The 22,789-nt window shown below is 43.3% G+C and overlaps 1 long non-coding RNA gene across 4 annotated transcripts in view; it reads right to left on the reverse strand.

Moving 5' to 3' along the window:
• LOC147916167 (uncharacterized) overlaps window positions 1–22,789 on the reverse strand; it is a 162,109-nt gene that overhangs the window by 110,931 nt on the left and 28,389 nt on the right. For 2 of the 4 annotated variants that reach the window (XR_015553467.1, XR_015553465.1), the window contains exons 3-4: window positions 18,935–19,125; window positions 4,478–4,530 (exon numbers count right to left, since the gene is read on the reverse strand). This is a non-coding gene — a long non-coding RNA (uncharacterized LOC147916167). The remainder of the gene's footprint in view (window positions 1–4,477; window positions 4,531–18,934; window positions 19,126–22,789) is intronic. The other 2 variants (XR_015553469.1, XR_015553468.1) reach the window with 1 other exon arrangement.

The following is a 22,789-nucleotide window of genomic DNA, read 5'->3' on the forward strand; positions in this document are numbered from 1 at the left end:
CGAGTGGAAATCTGCCAATTTAGATGACGTGGTGCTCTGTATATGTTGTTCCCTTTGAATGTCAATAAAATTATCACTGTCTCACATCTTTTATTGCCTTGTCATTAATCTGATATGAGGAGGGGGGTGGGGAGGATACAAGCAGTCAATTCCCAAGGAAGAAAGCATTTTAGCAGGTCACTGAAAACCAGAGATAATCTTCCTGGCTGGTTTGGGGTGGAGGAGCACGCAACCTGACCTCAGGGTGATCCGGCAGATGAACGTGAAAGCATGATCCTCACCATCTGGGTAATCCACGTGCGGAAAGCTGGTGGTTAACTGTACCCACTCTTCGCAAAATAGCATATGCTACGCTACCCAATATCATCCATGACCAAAATTTGTTAGAATTTGTAAAGAGCTTGGAAGAACAGTGAGAGAACTCTTCACTGGGGTCTGTTTGTGCTTCCCTCATAAAAGTGAAGGACGTGTTAAAGCAAGGTGTTGTGACACATTTAAAGCCTCGGCTTGTGTAAGTGCTGTCTCAGGCAGGGCCTAGGGAAGGATGAATATCAGCATTTTAAAGTAATTGAGGATATTTTTATATGCTTGTAACCTTTGTTGTCCCCAATTCTATTCACAACGAACAGTTAACATAAAAACAAATGAACAAATAGAACTACTGGGAGATGATTAGCTTTGAAGCATGAAATGTAAACAGTCTTGGTCTCATATACACGCTAATTGCTTTCCACTGGCGCCACTCAGAAAAAGGACCTTCGGGAGGCTGGCCCGTGGTGTAGTGGTGAAGTGCGCGCACTCAGCTCCTGGCGGCCCAGGTTCAGATGCCAGGCGCGCACCGCACAGCTTGTCAGGCCATGCTGTGGCGGCGTCCCACATAAAGTGGAGGAAGATCGGCATGGATGTTAGCCCGGGGCCAGTCTTCCTCAGCAAAAAAAAGAGGGGGATTGGCATCGGATGTTAGCTCAGGGCTACTCTTCCTCACACACACACAAAAAAACGACCTATGGGTTGGAACAATTATTGCTGGAGTATCTGGTGAGATTATGATATAAAAGCATATTCTAGACTGTAAAGTGATATGCAAATGTGAGTGGTTATTTATAGAAATGATAGAAACTATCCTACACGCTCCTTCCCTCCTGGATCTCTCCTCTCTCTGCGGTTGCAGAGTGTCAACTCACAGCACAAATGCATACACGCAGGTGTCCCTAGGTTACAGGAGGGAAGCTCCTCTGTCTGTCACTTTTCTCTCTCTGGCCCTCATCCATCCTGTAGGATTCTCTTCTTCGCCCCATAAGTACAAGGATTCGTAGGCTTTTCTCTGGCAGCTCAGGAGTCCTCCTGCCCCCTGCAGGCCCTCCCAAACCTACCTTCTCCTGTCCTTTAGCCCAGTCTACATCTTATTTGTGAAGGCTTTTCTGGGTGGGACCCTAGTTCACTGCGTCCTTTGCTCACCAGTGGAAAGAACAGATTGTAGACACAATAAAGACATTGTATTTTCTCTACACATCTAGTCTGTAGTGGAGTTAAATGGAGGGTCTTGGTGCACGTAGGATAGTAGAAGGGGACAGGAAAACAACAGGCTCCTGCCAGCATGAGACAGAAGACTATTTCTTGACTTTCCTGAGATTGTTGACTGCTTGGGTGTCAGGCTCAGTTGTCACCTGACTTTAGTCCCCTAACTTTTTGTGCAGAATTGTCACTTCCTGGCTGCTGATCCACAGCAAGTTATTTGATATCTCCAAATCTGTGTTTTCTAATTTATAAAATAGGAATGATAAAAAGTACCTGACTCATATGGTCGCTCTGAAGATTAAATGAGATAGTTCTTGTAAAGTGCTTAGACGCTGCCTCACCCATACTAAGTACTAAGTATTCAACAAACACTAGCAATTATGACTCTTCCTGTCATCACCTTATCTCACGTATGGATATGAAGTCCGCCATTCTCCTGGATTTCTGAGCCTGGGACCCCGAGTACCCTAGACAGGATGGATGCTTACAAGCAAGTTGGCTAGAGAAATTTGCTAGTTTCAACATTTGCTGTTGGAGTAAAACTCAAATTACCCTTCATCAGTACTCAGTTACCACATAAAAAATGAAGATCTCGATAATAACAGCTTCCATTTGCGGAAGGTTTAATTCTATGTACATTGTCTCATTCAATGACATCAGTGCAATGAGACAAGGAGCTAATAATCAAACCGAGGTCCCTTTGATCTGAACTCAGTAACTGCCTCCTCCCAAGGGAAGGGGTATCTGAGAACCAGGACCCCAAGATCCAGCTCTGAGGCATCAGGGAAACATGTCACTGTCATCTTTCAACAGACTACACGAGGCTGTTTGTGGAAGCTCCATAAATGAGCACTCATCTCACATATTCTATGCTTGTTTCCAAAATCATCCCTAGAAACTTTGAGAGAACCTCTTTCCCAAATAAACTCAGCCAGAAGCTTCTTCTGAGCAAAGCAATTGCAGCCTGAATGATCGCAAGCTCAGGTCTAACTCGGTAGAGCATTCTGGGTCATTTACAGTGCAGCTTATATTTGGCTAAATATGAGCTTTCTTTTTCCTTGAAGAGATTCAGGATGAATCTTTAAAAATAAACAAGTAAATGAAATTTAAAGAAAGGATGAAAACTAAAGAAATAAAGAGCAAGTCACTTTCAGAGGTACTAGAATTTGGCAAAGGGGAAGGATATCTCAGCATGTCCCAAAGATAGTGGCATCTTTTTGGCAAATGAGGAGCATAATTCTGCCTGTTTTCCAAACTCTTTAACAGAACTCTCAGCTGGCATTTTTCCCAAGCCTCTACCCACTAGGTAGCAAGAACACTGTAAACTAAATATCCAATCCAGTTCAAAGTTAATCTTATCCGTTGTGTGTTTGTGTGTACATCCCTTCAGCTAACGTTCAAGCACTTCACGAAAAAAATACTTAGTCCCTTAGATAGCCCTCCTCCTCCTCCTTTCCTGGCTTCTCTCCCTAGGATGGAGTACAATCGTGTGTAAGAGAGAGTCTTACACCTTTCCCAAACACTGCACAAAAGAGACCCTCTGGCCTTGTGCAGTCCTTGAGTATATGCTGACTGGTGTCTCCAGTCTCCAGAGTGATGTTCCTATCCCTCGTGGGCACTGCTGGCCCCCAATCTGGCTGATTTAGTTTATGATGTGGGCTCTCTTAGCTTGGTTAAGGCCCAGAAGCACTCCCCGGATAAAGCAGCCTCTCCTTGACTCTGGCCATCTGCAGACACCTGAATGTCTGCTACATCATTTGTCCAGCCCTGATTCTGCTGCAGGGTCACCTTGCAGGCATGGCATGCTGACTGGCAGATCCACTGGCCATCAACTCAGCACCCATGGCCCATGGGTGCTGGCAGCAGCCTGGGAAGCTAAACTCAAGGGCTCTGTTCTGTCTGACTCTGTGGCCCTAGTAAGTCGTTGTTGAAAGAGGGACAACCTAAGAGGTCATCTTTCCAGAGCAGTTAATGGTATCATCTCTTATCTAGGGCAGCTGCCCCTCTCCAAACCCAAACCCTGAGAAGGTTTTATGTCATGAACTATCAGGCCTCCTGGCTTTGCTGTCAAAGAGGAAATTAATGGTATCATCTTTTATCTAGGGCACCTGCCCCTCTCCAAACCCAAACCCTGAGAAGGTTTTATGTCATCAACTTTCAGACCTCCTGGCTCTGCTGTCACTAGAGGAAAACCCAACATCATGAGTCTTTCAGGCACGGCAGTTGAGGTACTAAAGTTGGGTGGGAGTAACGTATAAAGGCATTTAGCAAATTTTCTATCATGACAGCCACCTGGTTTTCAGGGCTATGGCTCTGTTGCAAAATCCTAATTTGCATGGGAACAGTTAAATATTATCTCCAGCTTTCTCTCTGCAATCTTTCTGTAATATTTGTCAAACCCTGCCCCACCCCTGCATATAGATAGATACCTTGGGCCAACCAAGACTAAGGTGAAGAACTCAAGTAGGCAAAAAGAAAGCACATTAATAGTGTTTAAATACTATTCCTGTTACAGATGTAGTCCCCACTCCGACTCCATTCCATATGCTCCATATTTGTTTCCAAAATCATCCCTAAATATTTTTTTTTGTGAGGAAGTTTAGCCCAGAGCTAACATCTGTTGCCAATCCTCTTTTTGCTGAGGAAGATTGGCCCTGGGCTAACATCCATGCCAATCTTCCTCTACTTTATATGGGACACTGCCACAGCATGGCTTGACAAGCAGTGCATCAGTGGGCACCAGGGATCCTAACCTGCAGCCCTGGGCCGCTGCAGCGGAGCACGCACGCTTGACCACTACACCACCAGGCCGGCCCATCCCTAAATATTTTAAGAGAGACTCTTTCCCAAGTAAACTCAACCAGAGGCTGAGAACCCATTTCACATTTGTGAAAAATCCTATACGTGTGTACATCCACCACACATACCAGGTCCCAGATCAAGCACTAAAATCCTTTACCTTTTTTTCTGGACAGGATTGGTGCTTTGTAAATCTCATTGTCGGTCCCAGTGCTATAAAATAAAATCCAGAGAGAAGACAAATAAATGTTCGCTTGGTAATCACTAGACACAGGGAATTTTGGCATGAATTAATGTTTGATTTGATCTAAATGAACTGTGAGGGTCAGGTCAAACAAATAAAAGACAAAGAGGCGTCTGTGGCAGGAGATGCTGCTGAGCGGATCTGCAAGTTCTCCTTTGAGGTGAGCAGGGGCTTTAGATCTATGAGACTATGCCTTCAGCCTGTGTCCACTGGGTTTTAGCTGTTAACTAAGTAAACTCAGAAACATCAACAATACCCAGGAAAGCATGAGGATGCCAGCAGCTATGTTCAATTCATAAAAAAGAGAAGTGATTTGAAGAATGGAACTCATTTTCATGAGCAAAGCAAAGGGAAAGACATTGAAGCACAGAGCCGCACACCCAGCTGGGGAGAGTGTCATGGCAGTGAGTGCTCCTTGCAGGGCACTATTTCCTAACAGACAGGCGAGGCCGGTGCCAGGGGAGCTTTCACTAGCTGTCAGATCATTTTCAGAAACAGCAATTCATGTCATGCTATTAGCTGAGTCTATAATTAGGTGTATTTATCCATGTCCCTGTGATATGTCTGCTGCCTTTCTGTGCTTAGTTTTTTCCAAGAACAAATAATCCAGATGAGTTATGAGTCTCCGGAGTGGCGAGTGGGAGCGTGTGTGCATGCTGAAAGCACTATTATCTAATGGTCTAAATGCAATCTTCTTCTTGTCCAAATAGGAGAGTAGATACCGTCTATTCTCATGGGAAGTAGTCTTTGGTGCCTACCAGAAAGGACTGGGAAGCAAAACATGTTCTTCTCTCTGCCACGAATTTACTGATTGTGCTATTTCTGTATCTTTCTGTATCAGGTCAAAGGAGTACACCTTTGCTGTGTGACTTCAAGACTGCTTGGACAGATGATAAGTAAAAGCAATTTGTCAATTAACATTTTTAAAGAATTTGGAAAGCCCTAAAAGCTGCTGCAGGTTGAAGAGCCTGAGAGTAGCTATTTGCTTTTCTCCCTTTGTTTATTTCAGCATATTTTAAAACTCGAGAAAGGAGACTTTATCATCGGTTGGACTGATTCATTATGCAGGGACTAATAAGGCAATTGGAAGAAAGTTAGGTGGCCTAGCATTTTACTGGGCCCTGATCAGCTTGATTCTCCATGGCTGTGGCATTCCTGGTGAGGGCCTCCCGCCAGAAAACTGACACAAAAGACCACCCTTTGTACTTCTCTCCTTTTCCGGAGAAGCTAAGGAATCAGTCAACTGCTGCCTGGCTTGTTGCTCCCTGGGAAATAATGGTCACACACAAATAATGTTCACCCTCTAAATTCCAAGACCTTCACTGGGGCTCTCATGTCACTCTTGCAGCAAGTGTGGGGCACCCTCCAACCTAGACTGCCAGTCATGAGAAGATGCAATAATTATAAGCTGTTTATAAGACAGATGTTTCCTAGAACATAAGGATTGGAATCCACTTTTTAAAAACAAATATTTGTAGGTTGCTTACTCTTATGCAATCTGTTCGTTGCTTACTTATGCAGTAATATCTCATTTAATACTCAGAACTATCTTAAAGGTAGGTATTTTCATATTCCCATTTTCCAGATAAGGTCAGAAAACTGAAGCATGGCAAGGTTAAGTTACTGGCCCAAGGACCCACAGCTAATTTGAGGCTGTGGTGGGATTCAAACTCTGGTCTGCTGTGTATAGAGCCTGTGTCACCACTTTGCCATACTGTCACAGGGTCTTGGTTCTTGCTTGCTACCTGAGCAAGCTACCTCTTCTAAAGAAAGAGAAAGGTATTTGCACTGAGCTCTTGTTTACTGATAAGGGAGAATAAAACACTGGTCACTAATCCACTAATTTCACTAATCCACATCCCCTATTATTTACCCAGATTTTTGACCATTTTTACCCCTTCCTTTATGGCAAAGGACCCTGGGTGAGGTTGAATATTATTCTTTTGGATCGCACACGCGCATGCACACACACACTATATATATATATATGTAAAATAACAGTCATCAAAGTAAATGAAAAAATACATTTAGATGGAAGCTCAGCTCCATGACTCACAAAATTTAATAATCAGAGCTGCTGTCAGTCATTAGCATTCATTTTGTAGAAGCAGGTCCTATGCCATCATTTTTGTGAAGCTTAAATTTTCTAAATTTCAATTGTGCATCAGACTATATCAGAAACTCCTTCTATTGAATTCAAGCTTGGCTGAACACGTCTAATAGAAAGCCTGATAAAGCTGTGCACACTCACTAAACTCCAGTGCGCCCGAGTGGGACTTCCTGTGTATGCTAAGCTCTCTCATTTTACATGGAACCTGAAGCTGGAGAGACTGGGAATGCAAAACTCAAGCAGCCCAGAGCTCTTCTCAACTCACATCTTAGTCCATCTGGGCTATAACAAAAAGCCAGAGGCTGGGTGGCTTACAAACAACAAAAATTTATTTCTCACGGTTCTGGAGGCTTGGACATCCAAGATCAAGGTGCCAGGAGATTTGGCCAATTCAGTGTCTGGTGAAAGTAACCAGTGTCTTGTTACTGCTGTCTTTTCCCTGTAATCTCACATGGTGGAGGGAAGGGACGAGGGGTCTTTCTGGGGCCTCTTTTGTAAGGGCCTTAATCCTGTTCATAAGGGCTCATTCTCATGACCTAACCATGACAATAGGGGCCCCATCTCCTAAAGCCATCACCTAGGGGGTTAGGATTTCAACATATGCATTTTGAAAGGACACAAATATTCAGTCCATAACAACTCACAAAATAGATTTGTTTGAGTCTTATCTCCAGTTCTTTTTCCTCTCATCCACTGTGGGCCAAAAGACAGACTGCAGAAGAAAATTCACAAGAAAAGAAAGAACTGAGTCTGGAAACTCATGGAGAAGAAAGAGTTGTGACTCTTTGAAAATTGCAAATATCTACCGGGTTTAATCAGAGACGTGGGTGACTATGGGTAAGACAAGTCATTTTTTGAAATAAAAGAGCAAATTTTACAAATTTGGGACAAAATACCAAAGGGTGACAAAGCTAAGCTATTCTTTTCAGCCAGAGTTAGCAACTCCATCAATATTCGTGTTTTTCTTATTGTTAAGCAAAGTAAGGCACCCTGATGATTATGCAGTTGGAAATTTAAATCCATCTAGAATCAGCTAATTTCACTGGTATCCATGAAATAATCAGCTGGTGATTCAACTAATATTTATTTGCCTTGTTATTAAGATACCTGCACATACAGGCTAACATCTAAGGATTTTGTCATATCTGTAAATGAAAAGAGAAGAACTCATTTGACAGGAAATTTCTTTTTAATTAGGAAAGTGTCCTTGCTGAAAGTGTCTTTTTAATTAATCATAGAAGCAGCAGCTCCGAATGGCTGGGTGAGGATCCAGAGATGTAGGATGTCAAGCTCCTTTAGCGAAATAGCCTGGCAAGTTAACTGTCATTGGCAAAAATTCTGGAAAATGTGGCAGTTTCAAGTCACAGTTGCATTGAATTATTTTTTAAGAAATATAAGAACATGATGCATTTCTGCAAATGTGTTAAATCGCCATGATTTTAGAATTTTGCTTGCTTCCCTTTTGTCAGTAGCAAAGCAAATTGAATGGTTAGTTGCTACGTGTTCTTTAGCCTAACACAGAAATTCCAAAGGAAAAGCAGAGCCTATTTTGGCCTTTATCCAGTAGGTATTTAAACTCATTTTTAAGTGGTCCATCTTTCTTGTTTTACATAGTGATGGTAAAACAAATTCCTGCTCATTACATCTTTAATGTATGTTTATGACTGCTGGGAAAATTAATGACACTTCAGCTAGCATTTAATGTTTGTTTATCTTTCGAGCAAGGCTATCCATACAGTGGATGACAGTTCATCCATACGTGCATGGAATAAATGATCAGGATGCTTGAATTTCTTTTATACAAAAGACTCAATTCACATGGATAAAAAGGGGTTTGAATTTTAAGATTCTCTTTGAGTTTTACTCCATCCTTTTCTTTTCCTTATCTGCAGTAAAATGGTAGCAGGCTAGAAGATGGTACTTTAAGAAAGTACATGTTTCCCCAGGCTCTTTGCCTTTCACTTCATCAATGGAAAGATTTTTAAAGTAGACCTTATGTAAACAAATAAATATAGGGTAGACAAAATGTTTTCATAAGATTCAAGCCTAGTAAATAACTCATTAGCATTAATATATGCTTATGAGTCATGCTTGGAAACTAAATCAGTCTCCACCTAGGAATGGCAGTGAACAACAACAGTGTAAATTTAAAGTGCTGGGATGCTAATTAACTGAAAGCCAGGTATCTGAGGGAGTTGAAGGAATTTGTAATTTAGTACACATGCCCTGCATTCCTTAGCAGTCAAAAATAATTACTTTTATTTGCCTGAGATTACTATCAACAGAAAATGATTTGTAAGCTATAAAGCACTAAACGCATATAAAATATGTTTATGACTAAAATTGACATCTTTTTTTCACTGATTTTACATTTTACTCATCCCTCTGGTAATTTAATTTTTCAGACCAATAATGCTATTTGCCTGAGAGATAGTAGTACTAATTCCTTGGGGGAAGGGAAAAAAAACAGACCCTACAATAACCATTACAAATTAAAGGAGATGGCTTAACCAAAACAGGAGGAAGTACTGTCTTACTTCATGCTGCTATAACAAAATACCATAGACTGGGTGACAAAAAACAAACATTTATTTATCACAGTTCTGGAGGCTGAGAAGTCCAAGATCAAGGTGCCAGCAGATTCCGGTGTTTGTTGAGAACACATTTCCTGGTTTACAGATAGCCATCTTTATGAGGAAAGCATATGGCCTTTCCTCAGCACGTGTACTCAGAGAGAGAGAGAGCAAGCTCTCTGGTCTCTTCTATAAGGGCACTAATCCCACCATGGGAACCCCACCTTCATGACCTCATGTAAGCGAAATACCTCGCAAAGGCCCCTCCTCCTAACACCATCACATAGAGGATTAGGGCTTGAAAGTACGAGTTTTGAGGGGACACAAACGTTCAGTCCTTAGCTAGTACTCACACTGTGGTGCCCTTGGGAGTACGAAGGTCAAGGGAAAAACCAATCTTGCTCCTGAGCACCACCTAGAGGTCCAAACTTGTCCAAAGTTTGCTTCAAAGCCTTCTCTTCCTCCTGATAGGTTGTCAAGTAAGGACATCACCCTGTCCCAGGGTAATAAGAATAGCTAACACTTACTTTGGGTCAGGAAATATTCTAATCACTATACATATAATAACCAATTTAATTTACATTTAACAAATACTAGTACACTACGAGGTAGGTACTCTTATTATCCTCATGTTCAATAGGTGAGTGGCAGAGCTGGGACTGACATCCAGGCAGTCTGGTGGCAGTAGAGTTCTCATCACTATTCTGGTCTTTGAAGTCTTCCCTCACCACCACCACCACCCCCACCCGTTACCAAATTCTGTCCTTTTGTTCTTTCCTCTCTATTCCCACTGACCTCAGGAACTCACTTGGACCATTATATGAGGTTTCTGCCTGGTCAGAGACTGAATATACAAATGGACAATGGCAAGACCATATGTAAAAATAGAACTCTGCCCCACAATCTGCAGCAACCAGTCCAGGGAACCAACCTACCATCCATAGTAACCAGCCCAGAAAGCCAGCCTGCTATCTGTAAGTCAGACTTGTAGGATGTCAGACCACTATCTCTAGCAACAGTCCAGGAAGCTTACAATAACCTCTGTAACAATTGGCCCCAAAACAGCCAGGACTTGATCAATAACTGACAGCTTCCCTATTTTTTGTCTCTACTTCCAACTTAGGACCAATCAGAGAACACCAAATATGTACCCTAACCAATCACCAGGATGCCCGGCTTCTAATTAGCCCAGCTACAGCTCCTCATGACAACAGCCTCCAATCAGGGCACACCTAGAGCCTTCCCTTTTCCATTCTAAAGCTTCCCCACTCCTCTGCTGCCTTTGTGTCTCTGCCAAAATGCAAGTGATGGAGGCTGACTCCCTTGCTATCGCAAGCTCTGAATAAACAGCCAATGCCTGTTTTCATTGGTTGGTCTTTATTTCACACCGGCCTCCAGCCCTGCCTCCATACCTTCCCCCCTCCAGCATAGAGATAGTCTAACAGACAGACTGTGTGGTAGAAAGAGAATGAAGCACAGAAATCTGCACGGGGATGTAGGGACTAGAGCTGTGCTTTGAGGGTAGCCAGGATTTAAAAAGCTGGACACGGAGGCTGGGATGACCATTTGGACAGAAAGAATGGTGTGTGCAGAGATGAAAGAAGTTCCAATGCACCCTTAGTCTCCCACACCCCTTCCTCTCCAGGAAGCAAAGCTGGGCCCAGTGTGTAGATATAATCTGCTTTACAGATTTCCAGCCAGCTTATTGGTTACAGAATTGTTGTAACAATTATGTATTGTCACCGACAAGTAACATGGTAACTGAAGGGTTTTAGTGAGTACAATTAAATTTGATATCATTAACCTCACATAGATTCCTGTAGTGCAGATAAAGCAACCCATACTTACACCAGCAGAGAGAGCCATACTTGGCTCCAGAGGAAAGATTACAGAACCAAATATGCAGATGTATGATAAGAAACCCTCCTAACATAAGAACGGTTTTGCTTTAGATCGTCAGCCTATTTATTTTCTATAAATCCCAATAGTCAAGAAACAACAATCTACCTGCATGTACAGCATGCAAAAACCACTTGGAATTATACTAAGCGAGCAATGAAGAATTTAAACTAACTGGACTTTGCAAATGCATGTAGATCAATAGCAGGTCACTTATTTGCTATTACTTCCACAGTTGCTTTTAAGATTTGAAGAGTCCCTGAGTACAAACAGCTGAAAGGATTTGAATCCCAAGCAATACCTTTACATGCTCAGATAGTCACAACCCTCCCACAAGTAATTTTTAAAGGAGGAAGAAATATATTTATATTAACTTTTCTGTGTGAACTGTCCAGAAGGCATGAACTGGGATAGTAAAGTTCCCACAGAATGGAAATGAAGACATTGCAACATCAGTGCTCTCAGCCTAGAGTAACTTTACAAGGCCACGATCCTTGAGAAGAAACCACTTAGCACCAAGAGTCTTGTGTTCTTGCACATGTCATAGCTAGATCCCACTGCATGGCACAGAGTACATGCTCAGGATATATTTACTGAATCAGGGGATGAATGTTCCTAAAAGCAGAGCCAGGTTATGGGCCTGAACCAACTGTACCTCCATACTCACTCTTGTGTCAGTCTCAGCCTCCAGATAGTGATGCTATGGGCTGGAAATGCCCGGGCACTCACCTGGGCCCGTGCTAGTACTATTTGTGGCCAGCCCCACAGATATTTCCCCGATGCTGTGGCTGAACTGGCCCTTGTGGTTCTTACTATGACTGCAAGACGCACCTCAGCAACAACCATCAGGGAATTTTGAAAAGGCAAGGTTTATTACTCACAAGTCCTGGAGAATACACAGCATGTCCCGGGCCACACAGCAAGGTCACGAGTAGAGAGAGAGAGAGGGTGGACCTGGGTTTCTGATTTTATTGGAGGTGAAAGGGGGGTGCCTAGGGTTTTGCAGGTTCATTCTTTGTTGGGGAATTTAAAACATAAGAGCAGGAATTAAAGAGCAGGATGGGAAAAGCAAAGGGTCAAATGGTCAGTTATCTGAGTCAACAAGAGCTCTCCAAAAAATGGGAACCTCGAGAGTGAGTCGGGTGGCCTGGCTCTTTATCTAGTTTTGTAGCTGGCAATGTGTTTATTCGAGATAGATGCCTTTGAAGTGGATGCCTCTGCAATCAAAAGCTTGATGTCAGGCATTTGCATTACAGTCAAAACAGCTAACTGTCAGGTGCTTACACTACACTCAGGATGATCCTCTAGCCTCCCTTTTCAGTACTTCAGCCGTGGGTGGCAATTTCCCCCCTCTCACGCCCTCTACTTCCACATTATTCCACCCCAGGAATAATAATGACAGTTAACACTCGGGGGTTTATTAGCTCCAGACACTGAACAGTCCCCTCCTAGGCATTTTCTGATTAACCTCACAAAAACCCTATCAGTAGGTGCTGTTATTATACTCATTTTGTAGATGAGGAAATCGAAGTTTAGTGAGGCCAAGTAACTTTTCCACGGTCCTACAACCTTGATGGCAGAGCCAGGATTCAGACCCAGTCTGTCTCAGAAAGCCTGAGCTCTTAAGGGTGACAGTCTACTGCTCTCAGCATCTTACCTGGATCATTTCTAGGGCTTGCAAATTCATTTCTGTTTCCTCACATGTGTTTCCTCTCCACACCACCCGCCACCTTGCTGTCAGAATAATTATTTTTAAACCTGTATCTGGTCATGAACCTTGCTTAACACCTCTCAGTAGCTCTCCAATAAATTTCAAATTCCTTGTTGAGGCCTTCAACATATAGCACGACCTAGCCATCTCCCTATTTTTCTGACCTCGTCTCTGACACTCTCCAGATCTCCATCCTCCACCTTGATTTGCCTGGAGTATCCTGTTCTTTTATTTCAGGCATGACTTCCTACCAGAAGCTTTCCTTATCCTACTACTCACTCCAGACTGGGGTAAACGCCCTTTCCCTGTGCCCCTGTAATACCCTCTATAAATCCACGTTGTCATGCTTCCTATTAAAAATGTTTACGTATCTGTACTGTCCACTCAACCTGCAATAGATTGGATTATTGTTCCCAGTTCTTCACTACTGTCCTTTAATAGAACCATGCACCTGCCTTTGCTGTGTAGCTTTGAGTGCCTCCCATAGAAGCGGAGTCTACAGCCCGGCCCCACTGACTCGGGGCTTAGCTGTGTAACTTGCTCTTGTCAACGGACGCTGCCCATGGGGAGGATTTCCCCTCGCGACTGTGTTTCAAGGTAACCCTGGGTGGGAGTCCTGCAGCTGTGCTTGATTTTTATCTTACTGCCTCCCACCAAGCAAACCTATCCATGAACCAAGCTCAGTTTTTGTTCTTTCCTGATGGTGGTCAAAGGGCAGCTCCTACGCGGCCAGAGATGTAAGCAGAGGGAAAAGTTGAGCTGCAGTACAGCCATGACAAGGGTGCTAGTCAACCTCTCAGGGACTCTGACACTGAGATGGCCCTTCTGAGTCCTCACCCTGGGGTGAGGGGCCCTTTTACACCCCTGTGTCTATCAATCATTGTATGCAGACCTGGCAAAGGGTATGACCTTAGGCCAGGAGGCTCTCCTCAGCTGTGGGCAATTCCCAGAGGGGCTGACAGCTAAGAGACAACAGCTGTAGCCAGCAGCATCCCCATAAGCTGGAAGAAAAGTCTTTCGGTCCCACAGGGGATCCCGGCAGTGCAAAACAGTAGCTACTACACCAGTGATTCTCAAAGTGTGGTCTCCAGACCAGCAGCATCAGCATCCCTGGGAAGAAATGCAAATGCAAATTCTCAGGCCCCACTTCCATCTACTGAGCCAGATACTCTAGGGGTGAGGCTCAACAAAGTTTTAACAAGCTGTCAGGTGGCTCTGATGCACACCAGAGTGTGAGAGCCACTGCACACCACCAACGTGGCAGTGGCTCGGTTGGAATGCATAGATTTGTTGACTGATTAATTAACATGGGAAAAGCAGCTGCCCTACTTACTTCCCAGGGTGGCCGGGAGAACATGTGTCATGTTGCTATGACAAAGAGGCCCAGGTGCACCAGCTGTTACCCACAGAGCCATAAGTAGATTGCTGTGTTGCTCCCAGGGACAGAAACTGAGTTGCTCAAGCATCTCTCTGGGTTGCAGTCTGAAGAAGTGGTGTGCAAATTGAACAATCCATTTCTCCCCACGTGGGAATGTTAGTGCAATTCGTCTAGTTGACTACCTCCACCTACCTCCTGGGTGGTCGGTCCCTAGAATCTTGCTGTTTTTCTTGGGGCCTGCTGTCAGAGCCTCTGTGTGCTTCCTGGGAATGGGCAAGCTCTTCCCTCCCTGCCCTCACCATCTGTTCCTGGCTGGCTGCTGCCTTTGAGGCTATGCTCCATGGCTGCTAATGGGCCTCTACTCCTTGAAACTCTAGTTTCCCTGCCAACATTCAGGGTCAGCCAGTAAGTCTGTCTGTAAATGTACCTGGATGAATTAAATAGCATAGTCGTTGCTTTTAGATTACTTATCATCAGCCAGAGTGGGCAGCAATGGACATCTGTCCCTGACTTTTGCTTATCTTTATAGACTTCTGGTCTCAGATCCTAGCCAGACTTTCTGTGTTCAGAGTTGCCTTTCAGGTCCTTGGGTATAGAGTTTATGGACTAAGCTCTTGTTTTAGCCAGTGTTAAGCTGGACTACCCTTCAAGATTTATCTTGTGAAGGATCATATTATGATGTATACACATTCCCAACAAAAAGCTTAAATTCAAATGAAACCCAAGGAGACAATAGAGCAAATTGCTTAAACACGTGTAGGATTAGGAATCATATAGAGTTGGATGCAAATCCTCATTCCACCACTTCCCAGCTGGGTGAGCATGGGTGAGCTCCTTACATTCTCATTAAAACTGGAATGATGAAAAGAACTGCCTAATTAGATCATGATGAGGACTGGAAGAAGTCTAAAAGAGTACTAAAAGAGAGCACAGTTCTTAGCACAGTGCCAGACACATTATAAGCATGTGTGCTTATCTTAATTCTTAATATCAAGATTATATTTGTCAGAGTTAAAACTTTTGTATAGGGTTTTTGAGCTTTGCTTGTTTCATACAATAACACTCAGAATTCTTGCTTTTATGGGAACTGTATAGTTAATAATGTACTTTCTCAGGTACTGTTTCATTTTGTTCTCACAGCCACACAATGTGGTAAAGTTTTGTTATTCCCATTTTAGAGATGAATTAAGTGAAGTCAATTAGAGATGAATAAACTGAAGTCAGGAGTTAATCTTATCCGCAATCACACAGACTTGGCAAGGACGGGACTGGTACCAGAGGCGGATTGAATTCTACTCATAATACCTCAGTTGGAGAATATAAAAGACAAGTGGTCTAACATGTCTGTAATAGGAGGCCCAGAAATACTTTCCAGTTTTTCCCAGAGCTATCCCCTGTATCTCTATTTAGAATTAGAATTACTGCGGATGATGGTGGTATGTCAAATCACCATTTGAAGCTAATTGATGACCTTATAACGAGTAAGTTTTCTGGCAAGATTTTGCAAGCTGATAGAATTATTTCCGCACTGGTAAGGAAAACTCTTCCCATGAGTCTCCTGTGTGTTTTCTCTACTTTCAATACTGTACTATAACACTACTTCACTTCTGACACTTCTGGTCACTAAATGTGTGGGAGTTCTTCCCACATCAAGCAATCCTGTGATACCAGTTAGGTGTCCTACAATTTGACTCAATTCTAACATTATGTACTTGGAGTTAGTATAGACCCCAGAGGTGAAGGGCTCAGTCCTACAAGACTGCCCCCCACCCCACCTCCACTTTATACACCAATGGCAAATCCGGGTGTTACCTGTGCTTCTGACTGACTGGCTATAAATTGAAGGTTCCCAGCACTCCCTCCTTAGGTTTAATTAATTTGCTAGAGAGACTCACAGAACTCAGGCATTTTATTTACTAGATTACTGGTTTATTATGAAAGGATATAATTGAAGAACAGCCAAATGGAAGGAATGTGGGAAGGGAGGTGGAGCCACGCTTCCAGTGTTACCAAACCAGGTTTGTTTTTGCCCATGGCCCAGAAAGCCAATCACTGAGATGACGAGATTGCCACAGAGAGAGTTTTAATCACAATGCAGCCGAGCAAGGAAGCGGAAGAATCAATCTTAGATCAGCTCCCCAAAAATGGGGACACAGGGATATTTATGGGATAAGAGGACAGGGTGGTCTGAAGGGCAGGAATAGATGATTGGAGGTAAGGAAAAGTGAGGTAATTGATGATCTGCACCAGCGTAGTCAAGCTTCATGGCTCTTCATAGGATGCATGCTCACAAAACGGCGGTGTTACCATGATGTAAGGGTGGAGTTTTTAGCTCCTTGACATCAGAAAGGTCACTTATGGGGCATCTGCGTGGGCCCAATTGATGAGTTGGTGGTCTCAACCAGCCTGAACTGGACAACGGGTCCTAATTCTTGGAAAACAGCTCAAACATCCATTACTATGGTGACCCAGGCACCAGGGAGAAGTTATCTATAGGGAACTTAGTGGGAGTCAGTATATGGCCTAAGCAGCACAGTTAACAATGGGTGGGCAAACAACTAAAAGCTATAATTAGTAATTGCAAAAAAAACTTGTAGTTACTAGCTACCTATCATCAATGGCTAACTGTTTACCGGTTTCACCAGCACCTCCACGTGTTCACCAACCTGGAAACTCTGAGCCTCTCCTTTTGGGATTTTTATAGAGACCTTATTACATTGGCGTGATTGATTAAATTACTGGTCATTGGTGGCTAAGTCAATGACCAGCCCCTCTCCGCTCCCAAGAGGTTGGGAGTGGGGCTGAAAATTCTAACCCTCTAATCACAGGTTTGGTTCCCCTGGCAACCAGCCCCCATCCCTAGGGGCTCTCCAAAAGTCACCTCATTAACATAAACTCAGGTGTGATTGAAAGGGGCTTGCTATGAATAATAAAAGACACCCATTTCACCCTTATCTCTCAGGAGCTATTTCAGAAACTAGGAACAAAACTAAATATTATTTAAAAAGATGCCCCTACGGCTCCCGTATAGCAAATTACAAGAGTCTTAGGAGCTGTGTGCCAGGAACAGTGGATAAAGACCAAATATATGTTTCTTATTATAAATCACAATATCATATGTGCAAAGCATCAAGGAATGTTGAGATAATAGATGTGAAAGACTAGAAAAAGTAAAGAGATCAAAAATGGAAATCTGACCCTCCCACTTCCCTGCACATGACCTTCTAATCCAGTGCTTCTCAGTTGTACCTATGCCTCACCCAGGGTGATTTCATCCTCAGAGATTCTGATGTAATTGGTCTAGTAAGGCCTGGGCATAGGTTTTCTAAAATCCTGGTCTACCTGCCATAGAATTACGTGGGATGCTAATTAGAAAAGCAGGCTCCACAACCTCACCCCAGTTCTAGCAAACCAAACTCTGAGAATCGAAGAATCTTCGTGTTTCAACAAGCTCTCTAGGTGAGTGCTTCTCAAACTTTACTGTACAAAGGTTGCTGATCTGGGGACCACAATTTCAGTGGCAAAATACTAAATGATTCTCTTTTTTTTCATGTTTTTGATGATCTTGACAGTTTTGAGGAGTACTGGTCAGGTGTTTTGTAGAATATCCCTCAATTTGCATTTGTCTGGTGTTTTCTCACGATTAGACAGGGGTTATAGGTGTGGGGGGAAGAAGACCACAGAGGCAAAGTGCCATTTCCAACACATCATATCAAAGGCACATACTACCAACATGATTTTCCACTGTTGATATTGACCTTGATCACCTGGGTGAGATAGTGTTTGTCAGGTTCTAAATGATTCCAGTGCAAATAAATTTTAAAATCCTCTGATGTACCAAGAAGGATCCAAACTTGGCATAGGGAGCCCTCAGAGAGACACCCCTTCCTAGACCTTCATCGCCAAATCCCATCACTTCCTGACTTGCACTTTAGGCTGCATAAATAACATACTGCTTGTGGTCCCATCCACCCCCCTATACACACACACTGCCCAGAATGCTATTTGCTTCCTTCTTCAGAGGTTAGACTCCAGCTTACCTATCGTCTGCCCCTCTCTGCTCTCTCCTAGCATTTCATCTTTCACTGCTTACCTCCACCCTATCACTGACTCTCTTTGATTGAAATTAACTATTTAAGGTTCTCTCTCTCCTGCTAAAATAAGTTTTGCAAGAATGATGACTTTAAAGTGTTCATCCTGAAGCAACAGCACATAGCATGGTAGACAATCAATCAAGATTTGTTAAATTATGTGCCAAACACAAACCTTACCAACATAAATATCAAAGAAAATCACCCATCTTTTGAAGGTTCATTTCTCCTAGTCCAATTTATGAAATTAAATAATTTCAGGCATCAAGTAAGAGGTGTTTAAAAGGGCTACAATCCTCAGTGCTCTGTACTACTGCAGCCTAATTATTACCAGGCACTTTCATTAATCTTCTTAATGGTGTTTTTTTTTTTTTTTCATTGCTCTTACAGCCAATAATTTGCTCCAAAAACATAAAAGAACACTTGGAAGTCTCCTGATGTCATTGTTAATTCCAGCACCCCTTTCTTACATTCAGGAGAGGATGTAAGCAGGCATTGACACGTGAGCAGTTGAAGGGTTTCCCTGGCCCTGGCTGTCAGGTAGTTGAATTGGGAGCATCGATCAGCACATGCCCTTTAGAATCTACTCTCCAAGGTTACATCCAACTCACCTTAATGGGGCAGCACAAAGAGGAGAGACAGCAGCTTTGCTAGCAGTGGCTTCATCCATCAAGTTCCTAACCAGCAAATAGAGACTGATGAAGGAGCCGGGCCGCGGTTCCGGTAGGGCTGTTCACACTCTGCTTGCTGAGCTCAATGCCTCTCCCATCTTGCTCCAAACATTTCCTCTGAGATGTTTGCTCTGAAAGGCAAATATTGATACTTTCTACCACTGGCTTTTTCATTAAATGCTTGGCTCCTTGATACACATTCTTTGCTTAATTACTTTCATTCATCTTCCATCTAGTCTAAAATTAGGGAGCAAATTTAGCATTGTGAAAATTCACTTTAATTCCAAACCTCCCTCTTTCCCAGGTAGTGTTCTTAAACAAATGTAAAGGCATTGGGCATTCCAGATCTTTTCTGGCTGAGCCAAAGGCTGCACTGGACCAGGACGTCTGTGTGATTCACAAAGGCATCCAGCCTGGAGATGGCTCCTCCTGCTGATGCCTCCCTGAGTCTCCTGACAGGCTACCTGGGCTCCTTGGAGGGGTTTGCCCAGCTGCGCATGCTGGGGCATCTCTTCTAAGGCCCAAATCCAGGCTTTGCTCACTCACTACCCACGCGGCTCATTCTAGTAGAAGAATGAATCATTCTGGGACAAATAAAGGCGAGTTTGGATGGTGGGCTCCGGCTCTGGTTTCCAAGCACACACATCCCCAGAGCTGAAACTCAACCTACACAACTACCCCACTCTCCCCTCCTCCACCGCCTGGAGAAGAGAGCTTTTATTAATCATGCAATGATGTTTTTCAGGTTTGAAAAAGCCTCACACGTCTGCATCATGTTAGGCCTTTAAAAATGGCAGTGAGTTGCAAGAGGATTCCTGCCGTTACTCAGCAGCGCTGGATCAGAAAAATACCAAATTTGCTGAAGGGGGCAGTGGATTGATGCCACCTCCCAGGGCTTGCCCATCATGATCCCTAGAGCCCACCTGTCTCTCTTCGCCAGGTGCCTTAAGTGTCATTCAGTGTTTTTCAACCCTAGCCACAGATTAGAATCACTAGGGAGATTTGAAAGCATAATTCACCTCCAGGAATTTTGACTTAATTGCTCCAGAATGGAGCCCTGGCAATAGTAGTTTTTGAAAGCTCCCCACATAATCCTATTTGAAGCCAAGGTTGAGAACCACTGAACTCTGTCCTTTCCAAATCCTTTTCTGGAGCAGAGACCTTTCTCCTCATTAATCCTCCTAGTCATCAGCTACACTTAGATGCCACCACTACCTTCTCTTCTTCCTTATCAGAAACTAGAACTTTTCAAATTAATATGACATTTTTCTCAAAGGGGTTGCCCGGTTTCTGAACTCTGTTTGTATAATTGGTGAATCCTGTCCCCGCTCCCCACAGCCCATATGAGTTTTAGAGAGAATCAGGGCTTATGCCCCTCACGAAAGCTGAAAATGCCAGATGCTCACTTCCCCAGCCTCCCTTGCAGTGAGGCATGGTCAGGTGACGAAGGCTTCACCAATCAGACCCACCCTCCTAGACTTGGACTTGGGAGCCATTAAGGCAGAGGAGGAAGGACTCTGGGGATCTTCTGGTGACAGTGGTAGTAGGTGTGCAGAGTCCAGGGCCAGTAGTAGCAGGGTACAAGCTGGCCCATCCAATGCCTGGTAGCTGCAGAGCAGTGTTCTCAGCCCATTCTGCAGTGTGACTTTGGGTCTCGTTCATGGCTGCAGAGCCTCAAACCTGGTTCTCTCAACGATTCTATGAGTGTGCAGTATCCTTTTGATAAATTCCTTCCAGAGTCAGTCTATGTTTATAATTAAGAACCCTCTTGTCCTTTCAGGGGACGTCACAAACTATTCTCAGAGGAAAAGTTGCCTCCTTTAGGATGAGAATTGTGCTCCCTAGCCCTTTGATACAAGAGATCAGGTTTGAAACTTTCTATTTCCATTTGCTTAATTTCCTTTCTTCCTTCTAGTTCTATGAATAGACAATCTGGCCAATTAACCTTTCCTTTTTATCCTCTATCCATAACAGAACTCAGATTGAGCCTCCTCCAGAGTGGCCTCTGCCTCTGTGCCCTCCATTGAGCTGCCAGTGGTATTTAACACAAGATCACAAAGTGGTTGCATCGCCAAAACAGCAGCCTGATTTGGTAGATCTTACACCCTGACTGGATTGCACTAACTGTGGAAATAGACCTCTCTTTTCTAAAACTGTTTGGTGAGATTTACTAAAACTCTTTATTCACTTTAGCTAAGAGGAAAAGAAGAAGTGACAGCTGACTGCTTTGTGAAGTTTCTGTTAGTGAATGCCCATCCAGGGTACAGTACAGCTGGTGGCAGCTATAATTGTGAGCAACAGCCTGGGCTGGAGGAGTGCGAAGGGGAACCATTGTCACATGTATATTTCAAAGCCTTCCTCTTTCCATGCTTCGATGATGGTTTAAACATAAAAGGCACAGAATAAAGCTTCATAAAGTACAATTCTCCTGGGGAAGCAGGCTTTCATCATGAACAGGAGCAATTTTTGTGCTCGCACCCCACCAAAGCACCTTAATTCCAGTGCCAGAATGAATTACCAATTTGCAACTCAAATATCTAACACATAGTCAAGCACTCAACACCTATGATTTTGACCCCAGTTAAGAAAATTAAAAGTGAAACATTCTGTGACTAACTCCCCAAAGTCCTAGCATTTTCTTTCACAGATTTCTTAAGGAAGTTTAGTATAAGCTGGGGGAAAAATCCACACTGGTGACAGAAGGCCTCTGTCTTTCTGTAGTTCCTTCACATGGAGTATTGGCAAGCATTTCCTAGAATCCCTGTAATTCTAGGAAATACTATTTTTCTCAGACGTTTTGGTTTCTGGGTATTATTATCAAATGTTTGTAATCTCCTCCAAATTCATATGTTGAAGCCCTAACTCCCAATGTGATGGTATTTGGAGATGGGCCTTTGGCATGTAATTAAAGTCAGACTAGGTCATGGGGGTAGGGCTCTCATGCTGAGCTTAGTGGCTTTATAAGAAGAGAAAAAGAAATCACTTCTCCGCCACGTGAGGACACAGCAAAAAAGTGGCCACCTTCAAGCCAGGAAGAGGGTCCTCATCAGAACTTGACTGTGCTGGCACTCTGATCTCAGACTTGCAGACTCCAGAACTGTGAGAAAACAAATTTCTGTTGTTTAAGCCACGTAGTCTATACTATTTGTTATGGCAGCCTGAGTAGACTAATACACTAGATGATGACGGGATAGACAAATGGCCCATCGTCCAAAAGCTAGTCTCATAGAAAGAAATGATACACTGGTGTTCACAGGAGGAAGCTAGACTCTGTGTTCCTTGAGGGCAAAGACAATGTTCTTTTAATGTTTGGGTCCTGAGCAATTGGACCAATGCTTGGCCTAGAGAAGACATTCAACAAATATTTGAGAATTAAGCAATAAAGAAGTGAGTGGATGGGTAGATGAAACAGAATAAATAAGGGAATAAAGGAAGGAAGGGAGGGAACAAGACAGACCCTTGCAGGAATGTAATTAATAAGGTGAGATTAAATGTACCTCTTAGGGACTTTGATGTGATAGTTTCAGAGACCGAGGCCATGACTTTTCATGTCAAGGACTTTTCACCTATGGATATATCAGAAAGATGACTAGGACTGGAGACAAAATAGCTAATATTCTCAGATCTGCCTCTATCTTGCCTTATGTCCTGAGCCATTCATTTCATCTCCCAGTACTTCTGCTTTTATATTCATAACACAACTGAGATAAATTAGCTAATGTCTCACATTTCTTCCAAGATTAATGTCCCAAGATTGTATTAACCACTTCAATTGCAAATCAAAAATGCAAACCT

This window comes from Ceratotherium simum, chromosome 10 (genome assembly GCF_057802395.1).
Source record: "Ceratotherium simum simum isolate JZ-2026a chromosome 10, ASM5780239v1, whole genome shotgun sequence".
NCBI lineage: Eukaryota > Metazoa > Chordata > Mammalia > Perissodactyla > Rhinocerotidae > Ceratotherium > Ceratotherium simum.